Consider the following 15372-nt stretch of genomic DNA (forward strand, 5'->3'; position numbering starts at 1 on the left):
ATAAAAATAGAAAGCAGAGCTAGTTCACCTGACCTTTTTAGAGTCGTGACCCAGAGTCACGTGATTTTATTGGACTTGGGCTTTCTACTGAAATACTATTTGAGTGTTAATTTTTTTGTGATAATTGCAGAATGTATGCTTTGGACACAATACACTTTTGTTCATATTTCCTTTTTAATATTTAGCCCTTTACCTTTTATTATAGGTGTCTACCGTCTCCTTTTCCAGTCACTTCTACCAAAGAAGATTTTTGTCTTCACCTCAATTTATTGATGGGTTCTGGAGCAGTTTATGTCATAACAAAAGCAATACTCGTTAGTCTGTTTTCCAAAAAACATGTAGACTTATAAACCAAATGCTTATTTTGTATTAGTTTTTGAACAGAGTATAGACTTTATTTGAAATACAGCTTATTGCATAATTAATCATTAAACACCATGCTATGTGACAGGTGACCTTAAGTCTGGTATGATCATTTTGACAAAGTGCGTATGTTTTTCATAACTCTTGTGCTAGTTTCAAATAAAAATGACACTTTTTTCAACTGGTATATGAAATTTTCTTCTGAGAAATGTAGTTACTGCTTGTCTTATAAATATTCATATATCAAACACGAGGATGTGTATGTGCTAAACAATTATATAAAATTCCAGCGGGAGATTGATTGTATCAACTGAAGGAAAAATTGTACATCTATGCAACTGGCTACCCTTGAAATATTTTAATTTTATTTTTAATACTTTGTGAACCAAGGGATCAAACATTGAAAAATAAACAAATTTATAAAAATTGAAACCATGCTGAACTCGTGAATTACATTAAAATCTTTGCTTGTGAAAAGTGCCAGATTGATAGTCTTGGAGAATTAAATCCTGTGCCCTGAACAGATACAGCATCAGCGGGGGGGGGTTTGTTTAACATTACTTTACAAATTGTGCTTCAGTGCTGATATGGAGGGACCGTTCTAGGGGTAAGGAAGTAGTTAAGACTACAGAACCACAGCTCATTAATATAGTTTTGGCATTTATAAATGAATGTTGATGAGATAGTAGTTGATAACACCTTTACCCATATATTATATCACTTGGGTATTGGACTTCAGGTCATCAAATGAGTAGTCTCTCCACAAGTGACTAAGAGAAGGCCAGCAACTCCTTGACATAGCTCTGTATAGGGGGCTTGGGATTTTTCCTCTCCTGAATTTGTGCTTGAGTTGGAGACCATGGTTCCAGGTATCAGTGTCCAATCACTCCTGGTTCTCTGTGCTGCTGCCATGAAGCTCATACCACCAGCCTTGTGTGCCCTGCATTGGGGGATTCAGTATCTTTCACCACGGCTGGCGCACACGCTGGTTCTTGAGCATCAGCCATGGTGCAAAGAATCAGCATTCCTGCTGCAGGAATCTGTACGCCTAATAAGTGTGCCTGCCTGGGCTAAACATTCAAGCACAGCCATTGAGTGTGCTTCCCACAGCACTTTCAGTGTTCTAGGGCTCCCTATTACCGAGAGACAATTAAAGTTATTTATGTTGGTGCAGGCTGCTATTTGGAGTTTGATAAGCTGGAGGATTCCTCCAGTGCCAAGTACATGTATCTGCTAGGGAGGTGCACCAAGAGATGACTCCATAGGGAAAATCCTAACTCCCCCTGATTTTCACAGCAGTACAACACAACTGATCTCAGTTAAACCTAATCCAGGAATCAAGTCAGTGACCGAGAGGAACATAGGCTTACTTTTGCATCATATTTTGGGCCAACTGAAGGCCTGGAAGACCTTTCTTCCTTAATGACCCCAGCTATAGCTCCCATGCTCCCTATAAGAGTTTGGAGGGGGCAGTAATAACTAGAGTAGGGGTAGGTAAACTTTTTGGCCCAAGGGCCACATCGGACTATGGGAATTGTATGGTAGCCCATGAATGCTCACAAAATTGGGGTTGGGGTGCAGGAGAGGGTAAGAGCTCTGGCTGGGGGTGTAGGCGCTGGGGTGGGGCCAGAAATTAGGCATTTAGGGTGTGGGAGGGACCTCTGGGCTGGGGTAGGGGTCCCAGGGGAGGCAAGCTCTCCAGCTGAGGGTGCAGGCTCTGGGGTGGGGATGAGGGGTGTGACGTTATTGATATAATCTGGGACCATATAGAACATGGTTGCAACCAACGTCCTGTAGTGGCACCAAATCTTATGTAAAAGGGGGGCATATAAGGTGTCTAAGACCAGGTTATGGGTTGCTGGTTTTAATTACGGTGTCTATATGTATGTATCATTTTGTAGTTGAAGTTATGAGTATTGGCTCTATACTGTCTGTACTTTAAATTTGTGCTGTGCTTCTGAGAGACATCCCAGACCAGTTGGTTTTAGTTCTGCCTAGCCTGCTTGATGGCCCATTAAGGACCATCAGATATATAATTGATCCATTGAGAGAAGGCAGATATGCCTTGTAACTCAGTAAAGTATGCAGGGACTTGCCCATGTGACTCCAGACTCCATTTTGCTGTAATTTTCCACAGTAAGAACAAAAGTGTTCTTACACGTGGGAAAAGTCTATAAAAGGCTGATGCCTCATCTCCATCTTGTCTTCAATCTTGCTTCTTACCTCTGGAGGGACTTTGCTATGAACTGAAGCTCTGAACAAAGGACTGAATGAGCCATCCCAGCTGTGGATGTATCCCAGAGACTTGATTTGAACCTGCAGTTTACTCCATCACTGCTACAAGCCTAAACTAAGAACTTTGCCATCACTGTATTAATTGATTCCATTTAACCAATTCTAACTCTCATCTATATCTTTTTCCTTTTATGAATAAACCTTTAGATTTTAGATTCTAAAGGATTGGCAACAGTGTGATTTGTGGGTAAGATCTGATTTGTATATTGATCTGGGTCTGGGGCTTGATTCTTTGGGATCAAGAGAACCTTTTTTCTTTTATTGGGGTGTTGGTTTTCATAACCATTCAGCCCCAGGACGAGTGGCACTGGTGGTGATACTGGGAAACTGCATCGTCACGAGGGGTTGCGGTGCAAGAGGGCGCTCTGGCCTGGGACCGAGGGGTTTGGAGAGTGGGAGAGGGATTAAGACAGGGGGTTGGGGCATGGGAGGAGGCCAGGGGTGCAGGCTCCAGGCAGCACTTACCTCAAGCAATTCCCAGAAGAAGTAGCATGTCCCCACACTGGCTCCTACATGGAGGCGTGGCCAGGCAGCTCTGTGCTCTGCCCCATCCGCAGGCACTACCCCTGCAGCTCCCATTGGCCACAGTTCCCAGCCAATGGGAGCTGTGGGGGTAGTGCCTGGGGCAAGGCAGTGTGCAGAGCCCCCCTGGCTGCCCCTACACATAGGAACTAGAGGAGGGACATGCCGCTGCTTCCAGGAGCCATGCAGAGCGAGGCAAGCCCCAGACTCCACGCCCCAGTGGGAGCTCTAGAGCCGGATAATATCTGATGGACCGGACGCAGCCTGTGGGCCATAGTTTGCTGACCCCTGAGCTAGAGGGAAGGAAATTGGCTGGCTGAATTTAGAGCCCTTCACCCAGAAAATTGAATAGCGAAGCTGGAATTTATTTGTAGGAAAGGTTTGTTAGCTGCTCCAAGTGCCTGAAGAGCAACAGCATCTGCCAGCTAGGACAGCATCTTCCTGAGGAGCAGGGGTCCCCTCCTCCAGGGACAGGGTCAGAGAGAGCCAGAATGGATGCAGTTCTCCCTCCCCCCCCCCCCCAGTAATGGAACAGCAGCATAGTCACAGCAGAGGGATTTAATCCAGCCAGCAGGTCACATGAGCCCTCATCCAGGGCCTGGCAGGGTGCAGAAGGACGGTAGGTGGCTCTGGGACTAAGGGCCTGGCCTGATACAGGTACCAGGCTCCAAGCCCAGTTGTGCCACCCTGTGCCTGCCAGGCCATTAGCCAGGTGCTGCCTCTGAGCCCTGCCCCCTCCTGGGCTTGGAGATACCCTTGCTCACTGCAGGTGGGGCTGGAAGTACCTGGGGCCAGCTATTCCTATTGCCCTAAGGGCACCCTGGCCCCTAGGCTGGGTTTGCCATGGGCATGTTGTTTCTGCTCTGATCCCAAGGGCTGGCACCTTAGCAGAGGGCATTGGCCTAGGAAGGCCTCATCTGGCCCAGGCAGATGGCACATGGGGTGCTGTGTGCCAGTGGGCTACACTCCAACACTGCTATAAGACATGGCACAGGGCAAAAGCAGCCAGGTGCTGCCCAGGTGCCAGTGGGCTACACTCCAACACTGCTATAAGACATGGCACAGGGCAAGAGCAGCCAGGTGCTGCCCCAAGGCCCCCACCACCACCAAACCCCAGGCAGGGGGGGCAGCTCAGCTCTCTGCTCCCACACGATGTAACCAGTGGGACAGTGCTGCCATCCTTCCCTGCATCTCCCCTGTGCCCAGGAGCAGAATCCCGCCCCTCTGAGGTCATGTAGAGCTATAGGAGGACCTCTACCCTGGTTGATTCTTTCCTCACAGATAGTTAGTAGCTGAAAAAGCTAATCCATGGAGGCATGGACCTTCCCTGGCATGAGGTACAGGTGGCCTTTAATGCAAGTATGACTAATGAGGGCAGCTGCCGCAAAGGTGCATGCATGCCCATAGGTGCTCTTGCTGCTTGCATCTAACTTTCAAGGAAGTTTTAGAAGCTGTCTTATATTAAGAATTTGTGGAGCAGGTACTAGCTTCTTTGCAAAGGGTAAAATAAAGGCCACTCTGTATTCTCTTGAGCCTGTTTCTTACTTGAAGGAGGAATCCATAGACTTAAAGTTTCCAGTTGAAAAGAGACTTTCTTGTCAGTGAAGGTCAGGAAGCCCCTGGCAGAATATGTCATAGCAGCACCACAAGGCAAAGCATTCTAAGGTTCCTTTCAGCAAGCACCATAAAGCAACAATTACACTGGCACAATTTTGGTATGAGTGCTGTGTGTTGGACTCCACCCTGTTTGTTATTTCAATTTCCCCAGTCTTGCTTTGCTACATAACATGAGTCACAGCAGCATGGGTCTACTCCATGTGACTGAAAGAACGTGAATAAAATTAATTTAGCATAGCAGAGAAACAGAAAAGAATTGAATGTTCAGTCTGGTCAGGATTTTTAGGCTGTTGACAGCAGAGGCAATGCAAAGAGGCCCACTTCTCAGGACTTCAGCCCATCCTGCTTTCAGGCTATTTACTTTCCCTGGACTTCCCACAAGTTCTCCTGAGCCTGTTTTGACTTTTCAGAAGTCTCAAGTGGAAGTAAGGAATCATCCTACGTCTTAGACTTCTAAGTACACATTATATCTGCCCCCTCCTTCATGCATGCCTTGACTTCCTTGCTGTCTAGAATCTGGTAAAGCTACAGTAGAAGTCTTGCAGACACTGCTCCCACAACTAAGGGTATGTCTACACTACCAGATTAGTTCGATTTAACTTAATTCGAATTTGTGGAATCGACCTTACAAAGTCGAATTTGTGTGTCCACGCTAAGGACACTAATTCGACTTTGTGAGTCCACACTAACGGGGCAAGCGTCAACATTGGAAGCGGTGCACTGTGGGAAGCTATCCCACAGTTCCCGCAGTCCCCGCTGCCCATTTGAATTCTGGGATATCCCCACAATGCATGCTGGGGGAAAAATGTGTCGAGGGTGGTCTTGGGTAACTGTCATCATTCAACATGCTTTCGGACATCTCAAGGGGAGATGGAGGAGCTTACTGACTCGCTCGGATCTCAGCGAAACCAATATCCCCATTGTTATTGCAGCTTGCTGTGTGCTCCACAATCTCTGTGAGAGCAAGGGGGAGACCTTTATGGCGGGATGGGCAAATCGCCTGTTTGCTGATTATGCTCAGCCAGACAGCCGTGCAATTAGAAGAGCCCAGCGGGAAGCGCTGTGCATCCGGGAGGCTTTGAAAGCTAGGTTCCTCAGGGAGCAGGGTAACCTGTGACTGTTCAGCTTCTTTACAGAGAAGCTGAACCTGCCATTGCTTCAGTTACTGTTGACTTTCTTCTGCGGTTACATACCCCGTTCACCACGTTTCCCCCCTTCCAACACACGTTTAAAAATAAAGTTAATGGAACATTGTTAATTAACGACGTTTTCTTTATTAATGAATTTGCGTTAAAGGGTTGAAACAGGGACACAGACTGTGGTGGGTAGGGTGTGCAGTGATGTTAACACCGCTTCTACACTCGAGGAATGATAGGCTCCTGCTCCTAGAGCGGTCTGCAGTGCCGGACTGGTTGTTTCAACGGAGCCTGCCATCCCTCCTTTTCGGGACTCTGTGTGCGGGAGCTATGTGACCTTGTGGCGGGGGAGGACGGTTACAGATTCCCCTGCTGCGTGGCTCTGTGGTCCGGGACAAGGACTGCTGCATAAGTTCTGTAACGCCCTCCCATGCCACAAAGTCACGTACCCCCCACCCACACAGAACATGGAAAACACCTCCCAGACCGACCAGGGTACCTACTGACTGCACTGTGTGTGTGACCTGCTGTTGATCCTGCCCCCGTGTCTGTACCCTGGTAAAGGTGACTGTCCTATGCAATTAACAACCCCCTTCCCCCCCCCCCCGCCTTCACAGACAGTCTTCTGTAGAAAAACTTGACGGAAATAGTAATTAACAGCAAACTACTTTTAATAATCAACTACACAGTTAGGGGATGAAACTGGGATTGGGGCTTCGGTGAGCCAGGAAGGGAAGGACTTCTCAACATTTAGGGAATGAGAGCCTTCTTGTATTTGTGCACTCTGCAGGGGTGCAGTGACAGTTTTCATGGCCCCTGTCGCCCCTCCTTCTTGTTACTTTGGGTGAGGGGGGTTTGAGACTTTGTGGCGGGGGGGGGTGGTTGCAGATACAGTGCAGGGGGGCTCTGACCTCCTGCCTGCAGTCCTGCAGAACATCCACAAGGCGCCGGAACGTGTCAAATTTTCCCTGGGCATTTCCTGTGTGGCTGGTCAGAACATCCAAGCTCGGACTGCTGTCCAGAGCGTCAACAGAGTGGTCCACTGTGGGATAGCTCCCGGAGCTACTAAGGTCGATTTCCGTCCACACATAGCCTAATTCGACATAGCCATGTCGAATTTAGCGCTACTCCCCTCGTCAGGGAGGAGTACAGAATTCGAACTAAAGAGCCCTCTAGGTCGAACTAATTAGCTTCCTGGTGTGGATGGGTGCACGGTTAAGTCAAATTAACGCTGCTAAATTTGACATAAATTCCTAGTGTAGACCAGGCCTAAGTTAAGACCTGTCAGCAGCTACAGTGAAAAACGTTTTCAGGGTTACCACTGCCCCAGATTGGACTGCAGTTGATTATAACTAATTAGGTCTGCCTAAACCTTTTTTATATATAAATAATCATTCTCTTTGTGACTTTTTAAATTTCTTAACAATACAAAACCTTTTAATCATTTAAGAAACAAAACTAATTTATAGTTGTTGGCCAAAGAGAACTTGCTATTTTCATATGTGTCGTAGATATGCCAAATGCACTTAATGCTATTAAATATAAACAACAAATGAAAGTTATTGTTCTGATACAATTTTATGCTGAAGAAATTTAAATCATAAAAATCTAGTGCAGACGTGCTGCATAAAGCTGTGCAATGTGCTGCTCTGTTGTATAATTTTGGTCTTGCATGCATACTAAGGGTATGTCCAAAGTGAAATTGGAGACGTGACTGCAGCACGTGTAATTATAGTTGCGCTAGCTTTAATCTAGCTAGGCCAGGTACCAATAATAGGGAAGCCATGGGAGCATCGGTTAGCTGCCCAAATATGTACCAAGGCTCCCTAGTGAACTTTGCTGCTTTGGGCCCTGAGCCAGCTAGATTAAAGCTAGCTCAGGTATGTCTGTCTATACTGTAATCACACCTCCATTTGCACTGTAGACATACCCTTATCTAGGGCAAGCCACAATGATGCAGTAAAGTTACACATTGCACAGATTAATTCAGGACATCTGCACTGAATTTTGTGACAATGTTAACTGATTATGAACCATTTAATAGTCTTACATTTACTTCATCTTAGCCTTGGAAGTTCACACTTCAAATGAATACAGAAGGTGCAGGGGAGGGCAACTTCACAGCATGCTGATTATTATTCAGTTCAGAAAGTTTCCTGACTTCCAAGTTTGTAGGAGCAGGAGGCAAACACATCCAGCACAGTTTGAGCTCTGCATGGCAGGTACCTTTGCTGCAAGCCTCCAAGTACTGCAGTAATAATTGGAGATATACCAATCTCCTAGAGCTAGGAGGGACCTTGAAAGGTCATTGAGTCCAGCCCCCTGCCTTCACTAGCAGGACCAATTTTTGCCCCAGATCTGTAAGTGGCCCCCTGAAGGATTGAACTCACAACCCTGGGTTTAGCTGGTCAATGCTCAAACCACTGAGCTATCCTTCCCCCCAGCTCACCTCTCCTAAAGGGGCTCCTAAGTCCTGTGGAAAGGAGCAGTTTAGCCACTGCCTACTTCTTTTGGCCTCAGCCTGAATGGTAAAAGTCAATTCAGAATTGAGATCATCCCCTGTGAGCAACAGTGCCTGGGGATGGTTATTGTTCTGTTTTAGCTGCTTTTAATCTGCAAGCATCTTCTTGCTGCCCGTGCTTTTAAAGTGCAGCAGCAGGTGAAAGATGGGAGCCAGTTCCCCTACCATTTGAGGAAGACCTAGAACAAATGAAGAATAAAATACTAGGGAGAAAGCAAAATGGCAGGCAAAGGAGCTCCATAGCAGAAGGTAGCATTTATAGATTTATGGATGCACAAGTGCTGGTTACTAGTGGAGTTCCTCAAGGATCGACCTTGAGTCAGATCTTATTTATTATTTATATTAATGACTTTAGCAACACTTCTATTTTTTGTGCCAATGATACAAAGTTGGAAGGTATTGTCAATACAGAGGAACTAGTTGTCCTTTAAGACTGGAGTAACATAAATGGGATGGAATTTAATAGTACGAAGTGCAAGGGTCTAATAATTATGTAGGGTCTAATAAGAATTTCTGCTACAAGCTGGGGGCTCATCAGTGGGAAGCTATAGAGGAGGAGAGGGACCTGCACGTGTAGGTCGATCACAGGATAATTGAGCCACCGATGTGATGTGGCCATGAAAAAGGCAAATGTGATCCGAGGATGTATTAAACAAGGCATTTTCAGTAGAGATAGAGAAATATTAATGCCATTGTACAAGTCACACATAAGACCTCATTTGGAATGCTGTGTACAATTCCAGTCACCCATGTTTAAGAAAGATTAATTCAAACTATAACAGGTGTAGAGAAGAGCTACTAGGATGATCAGGGGAATAGAGGGTCTATCTTATGAGAGGAGATTGGAAGAGCTTGGCTTGTTTAGTCTCGCACAATGAAGGCTGAGAGGTGATATGATTGTTCTCCATAAATACATTGGGGTAAACACCAAGGAGAGTGAAGAGCTGTTTAAGCTAACAATGTTGGCACAAGAACAAATGTGTGTAAACGGGCTATGGACAAATTCAGCCTGGAAATTAGAAGTTTTCTAACCATCAGAGGAGAGACATTCTTGAACAGCCTCCCACTAGGAGTTGTAGGGATAAGCAATTTAATTAGGTTTGAGAGAGAGCTGGACAAATTTATGAGTGGGATTGTATGTAACAGTGGAGGGCAGGGTGCGTCAGCCCTGGGAGCCTCTTCTGGTTCCTAAGATCTCAGGCTTCAGGGCTTCAGCCAGTCACCTGCAGGGGTCCAATGCATTCTGCTTTTTCTTTTCTTGTCTCCTTCTGAAGCACTAGGGATGGCCACAGCTGGAGATGGGATACTGGATATGGGGGGATAGTACTCTGAGGTGACACTGAGCATTCTGTCTCGTGCTTGCTTTTGTGCTCAGAGTCTAACTGATTGCCATATGTGGAGTCAGGAAGCAGTTTCCCCCCCAGGGCCGGCTCCAGACCCCAGTGCGCTAAGCGCGCACTTGGGGCAGCATTTTGCCGGCAGGGCGGCAGCCGGCTCTGGCGGACCTTCCGCAGTCATGCCTGCGGGAGGTCCACCAGAACCACGGCTTCGGGGGACCTCCCACAGGCATGACTGCGGAGGGTTAGCTGGTCCCGCGGCTTGGGTGGACCTCCCGCAGACGTGCCTGCGGAAGCTCCACCGGAGCCGCGGGACCAGTGGAACCTCCACAGGCACGTCTGCCAGAGGTCCCCCGGAGCCGCGGGACCGGCACCGCCAGAGCCAGCCCCGCGGTGTGCCGCCCTGCTTGGGGCGGCGGGATTCCTAGAGCCGCCCCTGTTCCCCCCAGAGCAAATTGTCAGTGACCTTGGAGTAGGGTTCACCTTCCTCTACAGCACAGAGAGCAGGTCACTTACCAGGATTATCTGAATATATCTCACTTAATCAATTCCCTGCCACTGTGGGGACCTTGTGCACTGGTGCATCTCAGTATCTCCTATTCTGTCTGGCACATAATAGTCTAATCAACTGTGGGCTGTAATACCTTGGTCTATTTTCAGTTGTTGGGTTTAGTGTGTGGGTGGTGTTGATGGCCTGTGATATACATGGGTCAGACTAGATGATGTGGTGGTCCCTCTGGCCTTAACCTGTGATTCTCTGACACACAGATTTATACAGTAACTTGACAAAAAGGCAAATTGTGGGGATTTTTTTTTTACAGGATTGGACATTGAGACCCAGACAATATTACTACTTGAAGAGCCATATCCCCAGAAATACTGAATATGTAAAGATTTATATTTGTAATCTAAATTACAAAATAAAATTGGGCAAATCATATGCCTTACCAGTGTTTTATATCAAGTTTTGACTGTTAGTAAATCACATGTCCTGGAAACTCAAATATTTGGACTTCGTGTATATCATTGACTAAGACAAATAAAAATATAGAAACAGTAAGTAAAACTAAATTTGGGAAGATGGGAGCAAGTAGCTAATAGCAAATAGCAAAGCTAATGTGCAGAGTAAAAATAAGCGTAATTAAAATGAATACACTCTGCAGGAGATTCTGTATTCTCAACTCCTTACTATGAATCTCATCCATAGACAGGTTTTTTTTTAGGGCTTTATTTAGACAATGAAGAATAAGCCTGAATTCTCCCTCCATTCAATGAGAGGGAAGATGGCAATTCCCACGTTTATACAGTATGATTCAATTATTCCTTAGATACTCTATGTACACTTGACAAAATAGAGACACACCATATCACATGGAGTCCCTGTTAAAGAATGCCTCAAACTTATTCCCTTAAAGCTAGAGTTAAGCAGGAAGTAATCAAGGAGCTTACTTCTGCAGCGTCAGCTGTGTGTGTTTCCCCACTGTTGTAAGTTTTCCACTATCTTATAGGCTGCAAGGGTGCTTTTTGACTCTCAGGTCTGCTCCTTCTGGGGGAAACAAAAGTGCAACACAAACAAGTAGTTCTTGGACTCATTAATTCAGCACCTCTGTTGAGGCAGGCTAGGAAAGAATTTGAGAAGCAATCTGACAAAAATGCAAAAACTAACAGGTTTTTATTAGTATATCAGAAGCAGAAAGCTTGCCCAACACACAGTACGTCTGTCAACAAAGCTCTTTTCCTCCTGCTGTTCTTCTCTTCCTGTTAAATGTTACAATCTGCATTTAGCTCAGGCTGGTGATTGTGAATGAGACAATACTCAATTTGGATAAACATCTCTGGTCTGGCAGCAGAAAACCAGTTTTTCACCTCTGCTGGAGAGTAACATCTTGAAACAAACTGTAAGGACATATGTTCAATATATAGACAACTTTTTAAATACCATCAGTACACACATTTTACAATGATAAGAATGATCCTGGTTTTCATTTAAGATCTTACATGACACTCTTTATGAATAAATGCTATGAAAGCAATGTGCTAGGGGTAGTAAGTTTGTCAGACCTGACAGAAATTGCTATTACAGAAGCTTGGCATTGAAAGGTTCTTAGGGTCTCAGTGGGAGACCCAGGATCACTTCCCTCTTCTATCAGGCAGGGAGTGAGGATTTGAACAGGACTTATCTAGCTCTCAGAAGGGTGCTCTAGCCACTTAGCTATGGGATACTCTGATGTAAGGTTTCAGAGCAGTAGCCGTGTTAGTCTGTATCAGCAAAAACAAGGAGGAATCCTTGTGGCACCCTAGAGACTAACAAATTTATTTGGACATAAGCTTTCGTGGGCTAAAATCCACTTCATCAGATGCATGGAGTGAAAAATACAGTAAGCAGACTATATATTCTAGCACAGGGGTCGGCAATCTTTCAGAAGTGGTGTGCCGAGTCTTCATTTATTCACTCTAATTTAACGTTTCATGTGCCAGTAATACATGTTAACGTCTTTAGAAGGTCTCCTTCTAGCTCGCATGCTGCCTTCGGCACGTGTGCCATAGGTTGCCTACCCCTGTTCTAGCACATGAAAAGATGGGAGTTGACTTACCGGAGGGTGGGGGTCAGTGTTAACGAGCCAATACAATTAAGGTGGAAGTGGCCTAGTCTCAACAGTTGACAAGAAGGGGTGAATACCAAGGGAGGGAAATTACTTTTGTAGTGCTGATGAGGCCAATGTAATCAAGGTGGCTGTGACGGGGCAGAGTGGCCCCACACTGGTACCGCAGGGGTTAACCCTTCTTTCCTAGCAGAGGAAGCCACGCCCCACATGCTCCAATTGGAGAAAAGGTATAAAAGCCTGCAGAACAGCTCAGTCTGTGAGGGGGATTGTATGGACTCTGGCTGCTAGGCTGTGCTACCCTGCTTATGAGGGGGACTGTATGGACTCTGTCCGCTAGGCTGCACTACCCTGCTTGCGAGGGGGATTGTATGGACTCTGGCCATTAGGCTGCACTGCTCCCATGTGGGGAAGCAAGTCGCATGGACTCTGGCCGCTAGGCTGCACTACCCTGCCAGACAGGGGTGATAGTGTGGAAGGAGGCCAATAGGCCACAACCGGTTGCACACAGAGAGGCGAGCGCAGGAACTTGAGAGTGGCAAGGTGCTGACATCCCATCCTACCCCTGCCACACAGGGGCACTGTGGTCCCAGGCCTGCCACAGTGGCCCATTTCCAACAGTTGACAAGAAGGTCTGAGTATCAGCAGAGGGAAAATTACTTTTTGTAGTGACCCATCCACTCCCACTCTTTAGTCAGGTCTAATTTGATGGTGTCCAGTTTGCAAATTAATTCCAGTTCTGCAGTTTCTCATTGGAGTCTGTTTTTGAAGGTTTTTTTGTTGAAGAATGGTCACTTTTAAGTCTGTTATTGAGCATCCAGGGAGATCGAAGTGTTCTCCTACTCGTTTTTGAATGTTACAATTCTTGATGTCTGATATAAGGCTTCTTCAGTCTCTCCTGTTGAAGCTTTTCCACCTTGTCTAAATACTTGAAGAGTCATTGGGCCAGAGCAAGAGCAACTGTGCAAGTATGCCTCTATTATGCCTGGAGGAATTCTGCACTTAAAAATTCTGTGCCAACAAATTGAAAATTCTGTGCACAATATTTTAAAATTCTGCAAATTTTATTTGTCGAAATAACACAATATAATCATGCCAGTTTCAATTATTTTGGTAATTTATTTCAAAACACCTGTTAGCAAGTATGTCTGTAACAATACAGACAAAAAAAAAGATTCGGGAAATGTTTTTTTGACAAATAGCTTCCTTATTAAACATATTAATGCAGAACTTTGAATAATAATTCATTTAAACTATAATACAGAACTGTATTTCCCACACCTCTCAGAAGCAGAGCAAAGGCTTGGGGAAGTTAGTGGTAATATAGGAGCTGTGAGAGAGGGAAGTAATTGATGGGAAGGAGCCTGGGAGTAAACGTGGAGGGTTGTTGGGTGTGGGTAGGAGAAGTATGGAACAGGGGTCTTTGGGGGGGGATTGTTAGGGAGCCTCCCCCATGTAGACCCTAGCTGACCTCTAACCTCTCCCATTTAGTCAGTAGCTGCCCCTGTCCCCATGTGTCCCTGCATACCTCCTCATCCACCCTCCTCCCCTCCATCCCCATGTGGTCCTGCACCCCCCACTCAGCCACCCCCGTTCCCTTGGGGCCCTGCACCCCCACTCAGCCACCCCTCCTACCTCCATCCCCATGTGTCCCTGCACCCCCACTCCCATTCAGCCCCAGGCTCAATGCTGTCATCCCACTAACTCCTGTGCCCCTGTCCCAGTCTTTCCCCCCCACTAGCCCTTCTGAACCCCATTCTGTGACCCTCCAGCAACCCCATGTGCCCCATTCTGTCCCTCCTGCCCCATATCTCATGTCTCCGCACCTGGTCCCACAGGCAGGGCACTGTGTGGAATGCAGATACTGCCCCCTCCCTCTCCATGGGTGGCCAATCCAGTACTGAACTGGCTGCCCTCTCTTCTGGTGTCACAGCATCCCCTGGTGGGTGAAAGGTGTAATTGCAGCGCCTTTCCAGCAGAATATATTTTCTGTGGGGAAAAAAATCTGTGAGGGACATGAATTCTGCATGTGCCCAGTGGTACAGAATTCCCCCAGGACTACTCTAGAGCCTGGTGGTTAGGGTGTCTATGTGGATGACCTAGGTACCAGTCCCCATGATCTAATGCTTCATTAATTATTTATACATGATTAAACAGATTCACCAGGCTAGAATGAGGGAGCTCTCTTACATGAGACTATCCCACAGGTCAATAGTTCGAACACCACTCTTGAGATGTAGCAGAACCCTGTTTAAATCCATTTTCCCCTCCAGCAGAGATGGAAATTGAACCCAGGTCTCCCACATCCCAGGCAAATGCACTAAGCACTGGGCTAAAAGTTATTTGGTGAGTGATGGCAGCTCCTCCTCCTCTGACTGTTACGTGTGGACTTAGGCAGGCACCCAACTCATTCTCACAAGAAACTACTTAGGTACCTACAATGTTTTGGGCTCCACCCAGACATAAGGAGTTCCATCACCCCCTGCCCTGTAACTTTGGGGGCCTATGTGCTGTGCCAGGGCCGCCCGGGGGGGGGCAAGTGGGGCAATTTGCCCCAGGCCCCGGGCTCCGCAGGGGCCCCCCACGAGCATGGCTGAGGCGCCGCATCCCGGAGCCTCAGCCCATCCAGCAACGTCCCGGACAGCTGCAGTGCGGCTCCGGCGGGGCCCCTGAGCCCCGCCCCGCTCAGAGCGGCATGGTGAGGGGGCGGAGCTGTGAGCTCCAGGCTGAGCGGAGGGCACTGAGCTCAGCGTGGAGCTCCCAGCCCCGCCCCCTGACCACGCAGCTCTGAGCGGGGCAGAGCTCAGGGCCCCGCCGGAGCCACACTGCAGCTGTCAAGCGAAGCTCCTGGATGCGCTGAGGCTCCGGGTGAGGGGGGAGCCAGGGGTAAGGGGCCAGGGCTGGGGGGGTTGGCTAAGGGGCAAGGAGTCCTGGGGACAGGGAGGGGGCAGAGGTTGGGGGGGCGGTCAAGGGACAGG

This window comes from Mauremys mutica, chromosome 1, assembly GCF_020497125.1.
Source record: "Mauremys mutica isolate MM-2020 ecotype Southern chromosome 1, ASM2049712v1, whole genome shotgun sequence".
In the NCBI taxonomy this organism is placed as follows: Eukaryota; Metazoa; Chordata; order Testudines; family Geoemydidae; genus Mauremys; species Mauremys mutica.